Genomic DNA, 14,546 nt, shown 5'->3' on the forward strand with positions numbered 1-14,546 from the left:
GGGGGGGGGCGGGGTCGGGGGAGGCGCACGCACTGCAGATGGAGATTGCTCGATGTTGATCACACTTGCAATTCGCACAACGCATCAGGCAAGCAAGGACACTCAGAACACGTAGCTAACAGCATCATTAAAGCTCCATATGCTGAATAACACTGCGTCCAAAATACCAGTGAATGATTGCAAAGTTGCCTGACATTTTCCTAAAAGCTTCATATATGTAAACGGAGCAGAACTTCAACCCTGCGAACGCTACTTGAAGTTTTTTTTAGAGGGTACAGTTTATCAACACAGCCTTCAAGGAGACAGCCCAATGCTGGCTAAAATTACAGACTAACTATTATTGCAGGCCTTACTTGAAGATGTACATGGACAAAAACTATTTGACAGAGCACAACAGATTTCAACGACAGTACACAACGAAATCAAATTTTCCTTAATTTAGATGGGGCAATTTGTGACTGATGCCATGCAAAAAACAGGGCGTGCAGCTGGTATCATTGCAGGCAGTTGCAATCTGGAAGTTCATGTCGTACCTCGACGAATACATGTCAATAAGTGAGGGAGAATTTTACACTTGCTCCTTGACTTTCTCACAACCACCTCGGCATTTTTTTTCCAAACAGTTGGCTCACCAGCAGAGTCAAAGGCCAGCTGATGTGACGACCCAGGCCTCTACCTCTCCGGTAAGAACAACATTTGATGCATGTAACTGGAGCGTGCTTTGAGAAGAACCTCCACTTGTGTATTACTCAAAAAGCAGATACCTCACCAGGAGAATCGAGGGCTAATTGTTGTGATGACCCGTGCCTCTACCTCTCGGGTAAGAAGTATGCGGGCTTTGAGCAGTTGCATATAGATGGTGTATGTAGTTATAAAAAACCATTAATATCGATGTTGTGTTACCTCCTGAAAATACCACTTTTGTTTTATATTGCTACGCAGGCTCAGGTGCTGGTGATGCAAGTGCCTGCAGCAAGTGCGAGTGCCGCTGCAATCGGCCCTGCCGAGGTAAAAGCAGCTAGCCTTACTCTGATGCCGCTAGCCTTACTGCCCTCAATGGTTTGTACCCACGATCGTACCTTGCCCTTCATTTTCCCTTCAACTTACCCAATCTAGCATTTCATTTTCTTCGACTCCCAAGCTTCTGAAGTGTGTGCTGCTAAATGGAGGGCAGTGTTCGGGGTGTGTACTAACTGCCCTTGCCACGTCAAGCAGAGGGGAGCTCACATATGCCCAATTGTTTTTGTAGGGACCATTGCGGACATGCACATGCTTTGCTGAGAGGCGGAGTGTGGGCCCCCAGACAACACCAGAGCGTAGATCCATCGGTAAGCTAAAAAGCATAAGAAGCCTTATGGCAAAAATGTCATATGGTGACGGAGGACTCCTAGTGTGCATTACACAACAATAACAGCACCCATTAGTGCCTGTAATGGAATTTAAGAAGTAGCAGCATGACATTCCAGAGATATTTTCTGGTATGAACAAGCTTCTAGACACAAAGGAAGGAACAGCGCACATTTCGACGAAGAACAGGCAGAAACACACGCCACAAGTGCTGACTATCAACCAATCGCTTTATTAGAACTTGCGGATAATAAATAGTACACTTACTGGGAAAGATGCAACAAGCGCGTACAGAAGATAGAGGAGAAGGTTGCCTTATCTGTCAAACCATTATGATATCACTGAATTTGACATAATGGTTTGACAGGTTAGGCAACCTTCTCTTTCTTCTGTACGCGCTTGTTGCATCTTTCCCAGTAAGTGCGCTATTTATTATCTGCAACTTGTAATAAAGCGATCGGTTGGTAGTCAGCACTTGTGGTATGTGTTTCTGCCTGTCCTTCGTCGAAATGTGCGCTGTTCCTTCCTTTGTGTCTGACCATCAACTAGCCCAATATGGCACCCTCTTCAAGACACAAAATATTCGCAGCTGAATGCAAGTGTTTGTGATGAGTTTGGTGACGCAATCTAATTCACCCCGCGTGGTAATGCACAACTGCTGCATATCTATGGGGACAGTTTGCAGCCACACAGGCCAACACCAACTTGCGGCTTCTCGTGTCGCCCAAGACACAAACTGATGCCCCTGTTGTAGAGGCAGTTCCTAGAGAAGCTGAGCCCGATTTTGAACCTGCCAGAACTCCACGAGTGACTGCAGCAGTGGCTGTCACCCCTCTGCCGGCGAGCTTCAGGCCAGCCCGTTGTTCATCACCTCGATTAGTGGATGAGGCGACGCCAGGCACCAGAGGACCAGACATGTCGGGTGACACTACGTTGGCATCTGAGGCGATGAGATGTGCCAAACATGATCCAACATACAACCCATCGGACTTCTCCTTGGATGCCGACTTCCCCTTGGGTGCCACCTTCAGCAGGTATACAAAATTATGCTTTTATGGCTACTAACAGCGCACACAAATGAGTGACGAACAAAGAAGCAACATGCTGATTCACAACCAACACTATTGAACAATACAATTTAATTTATTCTACGACAAACAAAACTGTGCGTGGCAGGCGACTGCAAGCCAGCAGGAGCAGGACCTCGTTTCATCTCACTATTCAATTTTTTGTTTGCTCAGCACAGTCGGTGGGAAGTTTACGCACATTGTTCCCAGAATATGGAATGCCGCACCCACCTCATGCTTTGACCTGTCTCTGAGTGAAAACAGCACTTTAGTTTTATTAAGAGTAGGATTGCCGCAACAGTTCTAACAGTGCAGTGAGAAATGCTCCCGCATGCCTTTCCCTAGGCCACTCCTGTGCTGCAAAAATGCACACATTCAAACAACGGCCCATCTGGCCCACATATTGACCGCTGCACATCAATGGAGCACTCTAAACCACACTTGTTCTGCACTGCACAAATCGTGCCTTGTGGCTTACCTCGCAGCTCTGACACCTGCTTTCTGCTAGCATCTTTCTTTTACACAGCCCAACAGACAACTTAGTTTAATGGGCACTTTTAGTCTGCAAAATTCTAGGCACATAAGGGACCACATCTAGGTTTTTTTTCTTTCTGTAGTGGTTCTTGTGGTGGCTGCTTGCCACACGTGGCAGCTCGATTTGTGTTCAAGGTGGTTCCATTCGATGTGGTCTGCAATACGTTTTTGTTGTGAGTCAGTGCCTGTCCTGATGCTTCTTTCTTCAATCCGCATCTATGCAGTGCTTTTAGTAGCCATGAATCAGTCCAAACTCACCCAGTTGTCCATTCTGATGCTGGTTTAGCTAGCATTGTAACTGTGAGCTGGTAGTAACCAAAATGTGTTAACAAAAAGATCCTGCTTTTTTATGCATGCCGAAATGCACTTGGCGAAGAAATTGGTGCTTTGACACGTTCTCAAAATTATGTCTTTTATGATGTCACTTGCACCCTTGATTAAACAGCTGAAGGTTTTCTTCTGTTTGAAGATATTTTAGTTCCACAGTACCAGTTTCCGTGGTTCTAGAACAGCTAAGGCAATGCAAAGGGACAGAAAAGTAGCGTTTTGTGTATTTTAGCATTTGCAGCAAAAATGAGGGTAGCACGTGTGAGATTGAAAGGCACTAAAGTTGGTGTGCATTTTCATGCAGCAGCCAGCAGCCCCAGGAGCTTCCTGTGCAGGCGGAACGAAAATTTCTGGTTTTCGAAAGGTGACTGGAGAAGCTTCTTGTACACTGCCGTGCCTGCTGAGAGAGCTGCACGTTCTTCCGGAGTGCACACACAAGTTCACCATCACTGGCACGCAGCTGGAGGTCGTGAGCCTGTGCTCTGTGGCCCACTCGACAACCTGGGAGAGCCGGCCAAGTGTGGGTGGCAACCCCGCCGGAAATCTCGTTCTGGCGTCGGGCATCTTCTTCGCGGGCTGCTTCGCAGCCCTAGTGCTCCGCTTGCTGGCATCCATCAACATGCAGATTTTCACGGAGAGGACACTCTACAACTATCAGCGAGCATACTTGGTGCCTGCCGTGAATGAGGTGGGGCACTATTGCAACTTGTCTATTTCGGGCTTTTGTGTCTGGCGACATTAACTTTAAAGCAGTTTATTGGCCAACCCCTTCGCTATGTGCGAGAAATACAAAATACCCTAAAACCCTGTAATTCCAACTTTTGGTTAATTTAGACAAGACATCTGGTCCCATCCAAATTGTGCATTGTTCTATGGCTGAAAACGCATTTATTTGGACAGATTCAGCCACAATTCAGTTAATTTGAGCTTCCCGCAGTTCAGCTAATACGGATTCGCAGCAGATATCAAAGGCAATCCTAAAAAAAATGGAACGGGATGCTATCAAGCTTGTGTACTTCCCTGAGGCACAAAAAATACATGGCAATGGTTCACAACCAAGTGAAAGGCAGAATGCCCATTGCTGTAGCCATGCGCCTAGCGGGCAACCATCAATTTGTTCTTTTGTTTTGTTTCGAACACTCTCGTGTCATTCTTTACATTGTCACCTCCGCAAAGTAAACGACAGTCACTGTTATTTCAAAAGAACAAAAGTTTGTTTAGGTTAACAGCTTTTTTCAGTTGTTATGACAGTACTTGCGATAATTCGAACACTCAGTTAATTCGAACATTCTCGCCACTACCATGCATAATCTACATTAACGGAGTTTTACTGCATCTGCATATCTTTTTGGGCCAGTTGCTCGATCCCTTGCTCATGACACGAACAGTGCGTGGCAGCATGGGCGTCTGCAAGATTTGGTCTTGTGGTGGGCAAACCCATTGTATTGAGGGGTAAGAGGGAGAGGGCAAGTGGGCGGGGAATTGTGTTCTAGGGTGGCTTGGGGGGGGGAAGTGCCCCTTTTGCACCCCCCTGCCGATTCCCATGGGTGGCAGTAATTGTAGCTTCTGTCTGCTTAAAAGCTAACTATTGGAGAACAGTACCAGTTCTGGTAGTCGCTGGCTCAGCTGTGTGTGTGTGGTGCCCTTGAATGCAGGGTTTCCAAAAGCACGAGTACACGCTCATAGATGACCTGGCAGGGACTGAGGTGGAGCTGGAAGGTGACGGCCGCTGCGACTCTCCCGGCCTCAGTGCAACGTACATGACGTACAGTGTGCTGGCCACAGAGGTTGGCCGCATCATTCTCACCGAGCAAATCCGGGTTGGCGAGGTAGGCCCTCCACATACGCACGGGAAAAGGTAACTCTAAACTCGGTTGCTTTTTTCCTGCAGTCAAGCGCTGTGCCCACCAGTGTCTCCATGGAAAAGGAGGGACTAAAAAGGTGCCTCGAGAAGCTTGATGCCAGTGGAGTGATGGTGCAGTCCCTGACCACAGGTAACTTGCACAGTCCCACCTGTGTTACAGCAATGTGCAATGGAAAATGAAAAAAAAACATGGAAGACTACTGCCAGTTTCATTATGACGCATGTGACCTAAAATACTTGGTACATCACATCAGACCAATGTATCCTAGTGAAATGGAAAAAGTCAGTGACATTAGAAAGGGAGACAGATGCTGCATAAGTTTGCAACTTAGTTGGCTACAACAGGATGCAGAATCAAAGGTGCTAGTGTGGAAAAAACATGCCTATGGTCAGTACAAGTTAAAAACAGCAGCAGCATATCTATGCCGAAGTCACCAAGTGACCTGCAACAGCTAACCACTCCAGTTTGGTTGTCTTATAGAAGCGCACAAGCTACATTAGGTTAGCAGGTGTCTTTTAGTGGTTGTAGATGGCTCACACATTTATATAGCAACTTGTTTCATCTACAGCAGCATACTTGTACCACTTAGTCTCGGTATTTTAGGAATAAGTGTGAGCTTAAATGAAGCCTTACAAGGTTTTTTGTAGCTGCCTGCTAAGGGGCGCCTATAGGGACAGGGCAGCTGGACGGGTGGCGCCACCACTCGGCGTGTACTTTGAAGAGAAAGGCACTTGCGTACGAGATGGATTACCGTGTGGCCGTAGAAATGTTCCGGTAGTTTCGACTTTCTTTCTGTAACCGTGAGCTTTGTGCCTGCGGTTTTGGTGAGCGACACTGTGACATCATGGGAGCCTGAATGCAGAAGTGGAACTCCCACGTTTGTGGTGGTCATTTTAACAGCCAAAGTTATTCACCCACCCAACTGCCCAAGCTACAAACCATCCCTCCTCTCCTTCCCATTTTACCACCTGCATGGAATAAATGCTGCCACCAAAAGTTTAAAAATGTGGCAGTGTTAATGTCAGCCGGTGTTTTTATTGCTTATGTATTCTTTACAGAGTACCTGAAAAATCGTATAATGCCTTGTGAAGACGCCAAAAACGCGCGATTAGTTGCGTCAAATATGGGTGCATGAGCCCGAGTCCTCCAGCACAGACGCATTTCCGACACGCTGGAAAAAGTTTATATTTGGAGAGGGGTGCATGGAAGTTCAAAATTAACCACAAAATAATCTAGCCCTCCGTCCAATGATTACAATTGTTGAACGCAAAGCTGTCTTCGCGCGAAACCGAATTGGAATTGGTCAAAGATGCTGCGATCAAAAGACCAAAGTGCGGGTTGGTCAAATTCGAAGCTTGGAAAAAGAAGGTCAAAGTTTTAATCCAGATGGCAACCAATGAAACCCACACGAGAAAGTTTTGCGAGAAACCATCATCGTCGTTAGACGGAGAAGTGCATGATTTTTCAAGGGTACATGGCAGCTTGTAAAACGACCGCAGCATTCAGTTGTGAAACTGAGTACAGGTTTTCGGCACCCTCCTGTCTATCGTCCTTCAGCCATGCAGGAATTGGTTTTAGAAAAACCATTAACCAATACTAGCCTGCTACCATTGCAATTCTTGTAAAGCAATGCTTCTCCACGACAAGCAATAACGTTCTATCATACGGTATTTATTCTGTAAACGATTCCCGATGACTGTAGTAAGAGCATTTCTGTGAAATTAAACACGTTTCAGCCGTAGTTAATGAAGTCACGGAAGCGTCGTCCATCACAATTTCGGTTTTGAGGTAAATCTTAGAAGGCACCCCCCAACTTTGTCTTTCACTTGTGCACGACGCCGTTTCGTCATCAACTGCCAAAGGCCAGCGCCGTAGCATTACTGGATTGGTTGCACAAACCGGCTTTGTGGGAGCATTTAGCTGCAATATACTCCTCGATACGTGAAACTGCATGCAGGCATGAAAAAATTGCATGAAGGAAAGGACTTTCACTTCCAGCTTGACTTCCAGCTTGACGCATATCGTCTGCTATTTGAAAATACTGAGCATTGGCGTAAATCACACATATGGCATGCCTCGTAAAGGTCACATCCACGCTCAAGTTTTACCGATCTGTAAAAATTCCCTGTCGTTATCTAGCTTTGCAAGCCGAACCGCAGAAAAACGACAGAAAGCCATGCACACTAACGCTGCGCTGACCACCACCTCCACTGACGAGCGGTTCGCCACGGGCGGCGCTATTCGCTGAAGCGACGGTGGTGCCATACAACGGCCGCCCGGTCCCTACAACGTGTGTTGAATGGTGCATGTGTTCAGGCAGCATGCTGCAGGTGGTCATCATCATCATTCTGTGTACTAACGAAAGAGGCAGGAGTGCAGATGAGTGGCCTGGAGGCAGGAGAAGGCAATCTGTTTGATGAAGTCTATGATGTGTGTTGAAGGGATAAGTAGTGTACTCTTCACAAGGACTAAAGGCACATTCCACTTGCGACTTGGGCACGCCACGCAACGCGTGTCACGAGATGAGGCGGTGATCACACTTGCGGCGAGTGATGATGCAATTGCATTTAGCGGAGCTGTTACCCGACCTGTATGACTTCGTCAATACTTTCGTCATTTGTATTCAAAAGAAAAAGATGTTACACTAGGGCGACAAGACCAGGTAAAAATTACTCTAGAACACATTCTACTAACCTGGAATAGTTTCAAAAGCGTTGATTATCTGCTTGGTCATTCACTCGTCCTGTGCCTTCTCCAACAACCAAACGGCACCAAAACCAGTCCTATCTGACCGTTAACGATGGCTAACAAATAGTGTGCTAAAAAACTGTACAAAGCTTAACTAACTTTACTGGCTCCGAGTGTAAAACAGTTCATGTGGCTCGCTTTTTTCTTCAGAACGTCACCCTAGCATCAGGCGGTACTGCAGGTGTGAGAGGCCTGGTATGAGGCACTATTTCGACATCTGGCACATCGCCAAGGGTAATTGTCCTGAACTTTATCAGCTAAGAGCAGCTGGAAATGTCGCAAGCATGGCCTGATGGAGCTTCTGTGTATCCATATCCCAGGCGTCAAGAAGAAGCTCCGTGCTGCCAGAAAAAGGTACGCGGTGCTGGAGTGCTGGATCCATCCCATAGGCAACTATCTATACTGGGTGGCTGCAATAGCCCAAGGTGACAGCGAGCTCATCCTGAGCATGTTGAAGAGCATCCTGAACCATGTGTGTGATGTGCACACTGGCCACGACGGGCCCTTTGCTGAATGCCTGCACGAGCCCCTTGAGGACAGACAGTGCATCAAACCATGTAAGTTATCTAGCAAAAATTTGCGCCTTACAGGTTATGCTCGTTGCATGTGCTGCAGAAGCACAAGCGTGTGCACAAAATGTCTGTGTTGCCAAACTGCGCTTACATGCTCTTCCTCGGGAATTGGCTTGGCACTGTACCAGCTCTACTTTCTATCGTTCCTGTGTCTGCAGATACCACAAAAAAAGGAAAATACAAGAAGTGCTTACATGCCACCTCTTTAGTATTGTAAGGTCAAGAGCTTAAAGGGACCCAGAAAAGCTTTGTGAAGATTGCAATCGAATGCATTCAGGTGGTAGAACACGTAACAGAGGATTTTTGAGCTACGCGTGAGCCCCATAGGTTGCACGGATAATTTTTAAACAATTTTAAATGCAGAGCATTTCAGTAACTCACGATGTCACCCGCGTTGGCGTCCGCAGTCCTCATCGCTCCCCCTACACTATATAAAAAAATAATACTTACCGGCGCCAGGTTTTGAACCAACGACTCCGAGGACGGAACGCAAGGTACATGGTACTCTACCCACTGGACCACAAAGCCGACACAGAACGGAAGGGTACGAAGACGCCTTATATCCTTCATTCATTCAACCGTCGGCCACAGGTGCGCCCTCTCCCCCGCGTCCTCCTCGCCTTCTCTCCGCTCGCAACGCCCTCTCTCGCCGCGTTCGGTTCGGGCGCACAACAGGTGGGGACGTGCGCAACACCCTCTCTCGCCGCGTTGGGTTCGCGCTGATCAACAGTCGGTTCGAGCGCAAGAACAGGTGGGGGCGCTCGCATCGCGCTCTCTCGCCGCGGTCGGTTCGCGCTTAAACCACATATGTCGTTCGCGCGTGCTCCGGTCGCTAACATCTGTGGCGTGATCGTGACGTCAACATCACGCGTTCGTGTGGTGGCGCTATTTTGGCGCTATAACACTCTCTCGCGAGGGGCATTGGATTGGATTCGATTGGATTGGCTTGGATTAGCTTGGCTTGGATTGGTTTGGATTTGGATTGGATTAAAGTGGATTGTGTTGGATTGTGTTGCGTCAGAGCCGCGCCACGTCGCGTCATAGCCGCTCCACGTTGCGTCATATCCGCGGCAGGGGGTTCACGGCACGTTTCACCAGCGACTTCATCGACAATGTCTACGCTGGAAGACAACAATTACAACAACAACCAATACGTAATCCATACGACTTCCAGGCGCGCCCCCCGCGGAAATGCTCTGCATTTGATCGTGCCCCTCGCGAGGGGGATGTTTTTCTAAGAACAAAACTTTCATTGTGTTTACAAGGGGTTCTGATTGAAGTTTAAGGGCTTCCTTGTCATGCAGACGTTGCTGCCATCACTGCTTGGTTTTCCTCCCGCACGTGCCGGCGTTGCACCGCCGCTTTTTTGAAGATAGCTTTTCTCAGCCGATGAGCGCGACGCCGCAGAGCCGATCACTGCTGACGCAATGGCGAGCCGCCCCCCCTGATTCGCCCAATCGCCGGTGAAGTCGGCCGCCGGCAACGTCACTGCCATTGTCTTCCGGCTGCTCTTCCTCCTTCCTGCGCGATCCCGAGGCCAAGGCGGGTCCGCAGCGATTCACGCGTGCCTAGGCGCAGGAATGTGGCTAGCGAGAACGGAAGTCGAGGGTCGTGATGTCACATGGCTATTCCCAGTGTTTCCAGCTGCTTTGAAAGCAGCATAGAGGGAGGAGGAATCCATCGGCAAGGGGGGATTGGTGCTTTTATTTGCTTCTCGCGCAGCTAATACTGAATTTAGATGAATAATTCCAACTGCATTACATTGCTATATTGGTGCTACGCGATAATACAGGCCTTTTGTAACTTTTACAAAAGGCTTTTCTAGGTCCCTTGAAGAGCGCCACTTTTCTTCCATCTCCTGCATTGTTTTCCCACTTGCTGAATATTTTGCAAGGCTACTGACGCATAGCAGCCTTGCTTACTGGATTAAATACACAAGTACTAACCAGTGAATATAATGACAAAAAAAGAGGAACAACTGCATTTTAAACTGATTTGTGTTTGTTTACATTGCATGTCTCTACCTTCCCTTTATGGAATGTCTCAACAGCTCCGAAGTTATCTGCGGTTGCCTCCAAGAGGCACACCTCCCTGGATTGCAGCTCAGTAGCTTTATTAGTGGGTCCCCACTGTTGTATCTTTCAAGGAGTAACTAGGGGGTAGGCATCCCTACACCTGCAGCTGTCATGGAATGTACAAGGAGGGAGTTTGCAGCACACTGGTAATGTCACTACATGCTAGATGATGGCCAGTGCACGCAATGCTACTGTACGGGATTCCTAAGCCTTGATTTGCTGTCTCCTCTCTAGCGTCCCGGGCTTTTGCTGCCCTAAAAGGCATTGTGTAGAGCCCTTCCCTGATACATGACTTGACGCAGATAGCGCCCGCTGCCCAGACCTTCTCTCTGGAATCCTTCCACAGCGTGTTTATCCACTTTGCCCCAAAATCGAATGCTTTCACTCAAGGTGTGATGAAAGTCAGGTGAGTTATCTAATTATTGCAAAGTACACCGAGCTGAGCTAACGGCTTTGCTAACACTTTCTGCAGGAGTCGGCTCGCTGTGCTCCACTTTAACGAGAATGCGGCACGGGAGCAGGCAGAGACACAGGATGGGATTAAGAGGTACAAGATCAAGTCATCGAAGTCGAGGAAGGGGCACTATACCGCCTGCCCAGTCAAGGAGGACAGGAGCTACAGTAAATGCCAGTAAAATGTTTTACTGAAGGAGCTTGCACTCCAAGTTGTAAAGAAAATACCCCTGAGCCTGTAGACAGTCTGTTTTTTATTTGCTAGCCAACAATATCACCAAGGGAGAGGCGGACAGTAGCACGTTCACTGTTATGACCACTTGTCTGTTATGACACATGAACAAAACTAACTAGCAATTGCGACAGCTTGTGGTTGCTTGCTCAGTAATGTTATCAGACTGCAACGTAACATTGATAAAAGGTGTCTCTGTGATGGAGGTAGGCGGTGGATAATTTCCCTGTAAGCTTGTTCAAAAGCGTACAGCATTGCAAGTGCACTTTAAAGTACAGAATATTGCGCATGTACTTATGAAGGCGAGAAGGAGTAAGCCATCAAGGAAAATGTTGAGTCAATCCAGGCAGGTTCGTTGCTAATAAACGCAGTTCAGTTTTGCGGCTATTGTCATCCTTGCTTATTTCGGCTGCCTTACACACTCAGGTTTTTTTTCCTGGCCTTCAAAATTTCAGTGGCCGGTTTAGAATCAGGGCCAGCCTAGATTTGAGTAAATACGACAGTAAATATTTAGATGCTGAATTCCTGAAAAATTGCCTGCCATGCACTGTTTGTTCACAGGATATGTGGCCGAGCTGATGATGAACGCGGTGCAACGATGCGATACCCAGTCGTACAGGACCAGCCGCGTGAGCACCAAGTCCCTTGCGTCTGAGAAAGAGACTGGGAACTGCAATAGGCCACCATCAAAGGACGAAGCCAGGGAGCGCAAGGCGCAGCTCGTACAGAGCAGGCGATCTCGCTACCCCCACTCGTCCTTGGGCTGAGCACATTGCTGAATGACTAAGAGGAAGCCAGCGTGAGCTCGCCTCACTGGTGCTTGGCTTGGGCCTCTACCTCCAGAATCAAGAAGACAGGCCTATCAAATGCCCTGGATGCCCCTGAAGACCACTTGCTGTGGGAAGACGACAAGGAGTCTGAAGCCAGCGAGGCAACGACCAGCAATGTCGCCACTGACTCGGACTAGGACTCTTCCCGCTGTCTTCTCACCTTCTCCAGACCATCAGCCAAGAAAGTCGGCTGCATTTTTTTCCTTCCAAAAGGCCCTTTCCCAGGCCAACGACGTGATGCATTTGCGAGGAAAGCACTGCGCAGTCTCCCACCTCACTATCTTCTCAAAGTCTCAGCGCAAAAACTGCGAATAAAATAAAACCTATCCTCTGACTTTGAGGAGAAGCTAGTCGCATTCCAGCAGTAGGAACGGAAGTACCAGCGCGAACTGCTGTTGGTACTATGCGTACTATGCTCGTTTTAGCTGCACAGCAGTCCGCTGCTTTGGAGTTGTCTTACACCACACTGGCCGATTGGAGTAAGCGGCGTTGTCTTATGTGACCGTTTGTCGAGCATACCCCATGTTTCACGAAACGATTACTGTAACAAAAACAGGCCAGGTACAAATCCGGTCAAAAACAAGGCAATGGTGGACACCGGTCCACAGCTCAGTATGGTAGCGCCGTTTGGGAGGCCTGACGGTAAGCAAGGCTGCAGAGCCTAATGACACACTGGAAGTTCATTTGAATATCCGTCCTGGTGACTTCATGGCAGACGCTATGTTCTCACCACGTGAGAGAAATGAGATGCCCGTGATCGTCAGATGAAATGAAGGCACCCTCCAGGACGCTGCACTTGATATTTGAAACACTTGTTGCTTCCGAAAAGGCTTTGCTAGCAGCCGGCTGGATAGGGTCTGGAAATCCGGAGTAGGCAGGCACACCGGCTGCTCGAGCCATCTAAAACTGTTTCGCGTTTTGTCGGTGAAAAATGTTGCTGCAGTCTGCAATGGCTCGGAGACGTAAAGGCTACCGTAGCCAGAATTTGCACTCTAGACCGCACCAGTGCTGCTTGTGCTTCGCCCCTACTTTGTGACGCAATGGTGAAAAAATGATCGGGAAGCAGGTGACAAACGCCAGCTTCGCTCATCGAGCAACAGCTGAGAGCTACCAAAGATATGATCTTTTCAGTTCAAACTATTTCGTCCATCCTATAGGGTCCCTTGAGGGACAGGCTGCGAAGGAATTGCGACTGGCTGACACTGCAAGGCCACCAACTCACACCTACCGAGCGCATCAAGTGCGCTTCACTCAGCCAAGTGACCAAGGCATTGAACAAAATTTTGGCAAAGCTAACCGTACGGGCCCCTGCAAGTGCAGTATCTCCACCACACTGGATGGAAGTGAGGACAGTGCGCTGTGGTAAGAGGATAGCGACAAACACGACGAGTTAGTATTGAAAGTGCTACGACAAGTGCCGCAAGCGTAATAAAGTGCATGTTTTAGTCCCAGTTCACTGCCTTTTTCATTCTGCTACATTTGAGGCAAGTCGGAAGAAAGGGGTTTCTGACCTTCAGAAAGTACCAGTCTTCAAAATAGCGTGCACACACGAGCGTCAGTAAATCGAATTCTGGGGTTGTGCAGCATATGAAAAAAAGAAGGAAACGCGCGCTTCCCCTCGAACAGAAATAAGACAGTCAAGCGTGGCTAGATTCTGGCAACAAAACACCCAAGTAAACAACACAAGGCACGGTTCTAGGCATTACCCCCTCAAAGCGTGCATCGATGCATGATGCTGAAATGAAATGGTAATCTGAAAAACCATAAGTCCATCCGAAGGTGGCGTGTTAAAAGATGGTGGCTCTCGATTGATTGTAGGGTTTAACACGCCGACGCAACGCAGGCGATGAGGCGCGCCGTAGTGGAGGGCTCCGGGTTAATTTTGACCACCTGGGGATCTTTAACGGGCGCCGAAATCTCGTACACACGGGCGTTTTTGCTTTTCGCCTTCATCAGAAAAGCGGCCGCTGCGCCGGGAGTCGAACCCGTGAGCTTGTGCTCAGCAGCGCAACGCCTTAGCCACTGAGCCACCGCGGCGGGTAAGATTGGCTCTCGAGGCTGCTGCAAAACTACCCAGCATTGGTCGTCATGGCTGCGTTGTTCATGGCGCTGGTCATGCTGTCTTCGCTCTTCACTTTTTCTGGCAGTAGAAACAACTTGGGTTGGAGACCTTGCTGTTGGCGGCTGGAACTAGTTGAGCTTCCTTGGCGACTTGCAGAGGGTTTAGGATGCATGTACCCGGCCCCTCTACCTGCAGATAACGAATTGCATATTTACATGAATGGCCTTACGCGCACAGCACAGAGCTATTAAGGAAACTGTTTTTCAACCAGCAGGTACCCTCGTATATGTCAAGCTACTAAATACAGTATGCTTATCAAGTATATGAAATTACTTGCGTGACGCAGTTTTACAAAGCCGGGTATTTGAAACCCACATAAGTTGATGATGATGATGGTTGGATGTTTATGGCCCAAGGCCAACTGGGACAAAGAG

The sequence above is a fragment of the Haemaphysalis longicornis genome, unplaced genomic scaffold, assembly GCF_048455015.1.
Source record: "Haemaphysalis longicornis isolate Haplotype H1 unplaced genomic scaffold, Haemaphysalis longicornis Haplotype H1 scaffold_1, whole genome shotgun sequence".
Lineage (NCBI taxonomy): Eukaryota > Metazoa > Arthropoda > Arachnida > Ixodida > Ixodidae > Haemaphysalis > Haemaphysalis longicornis.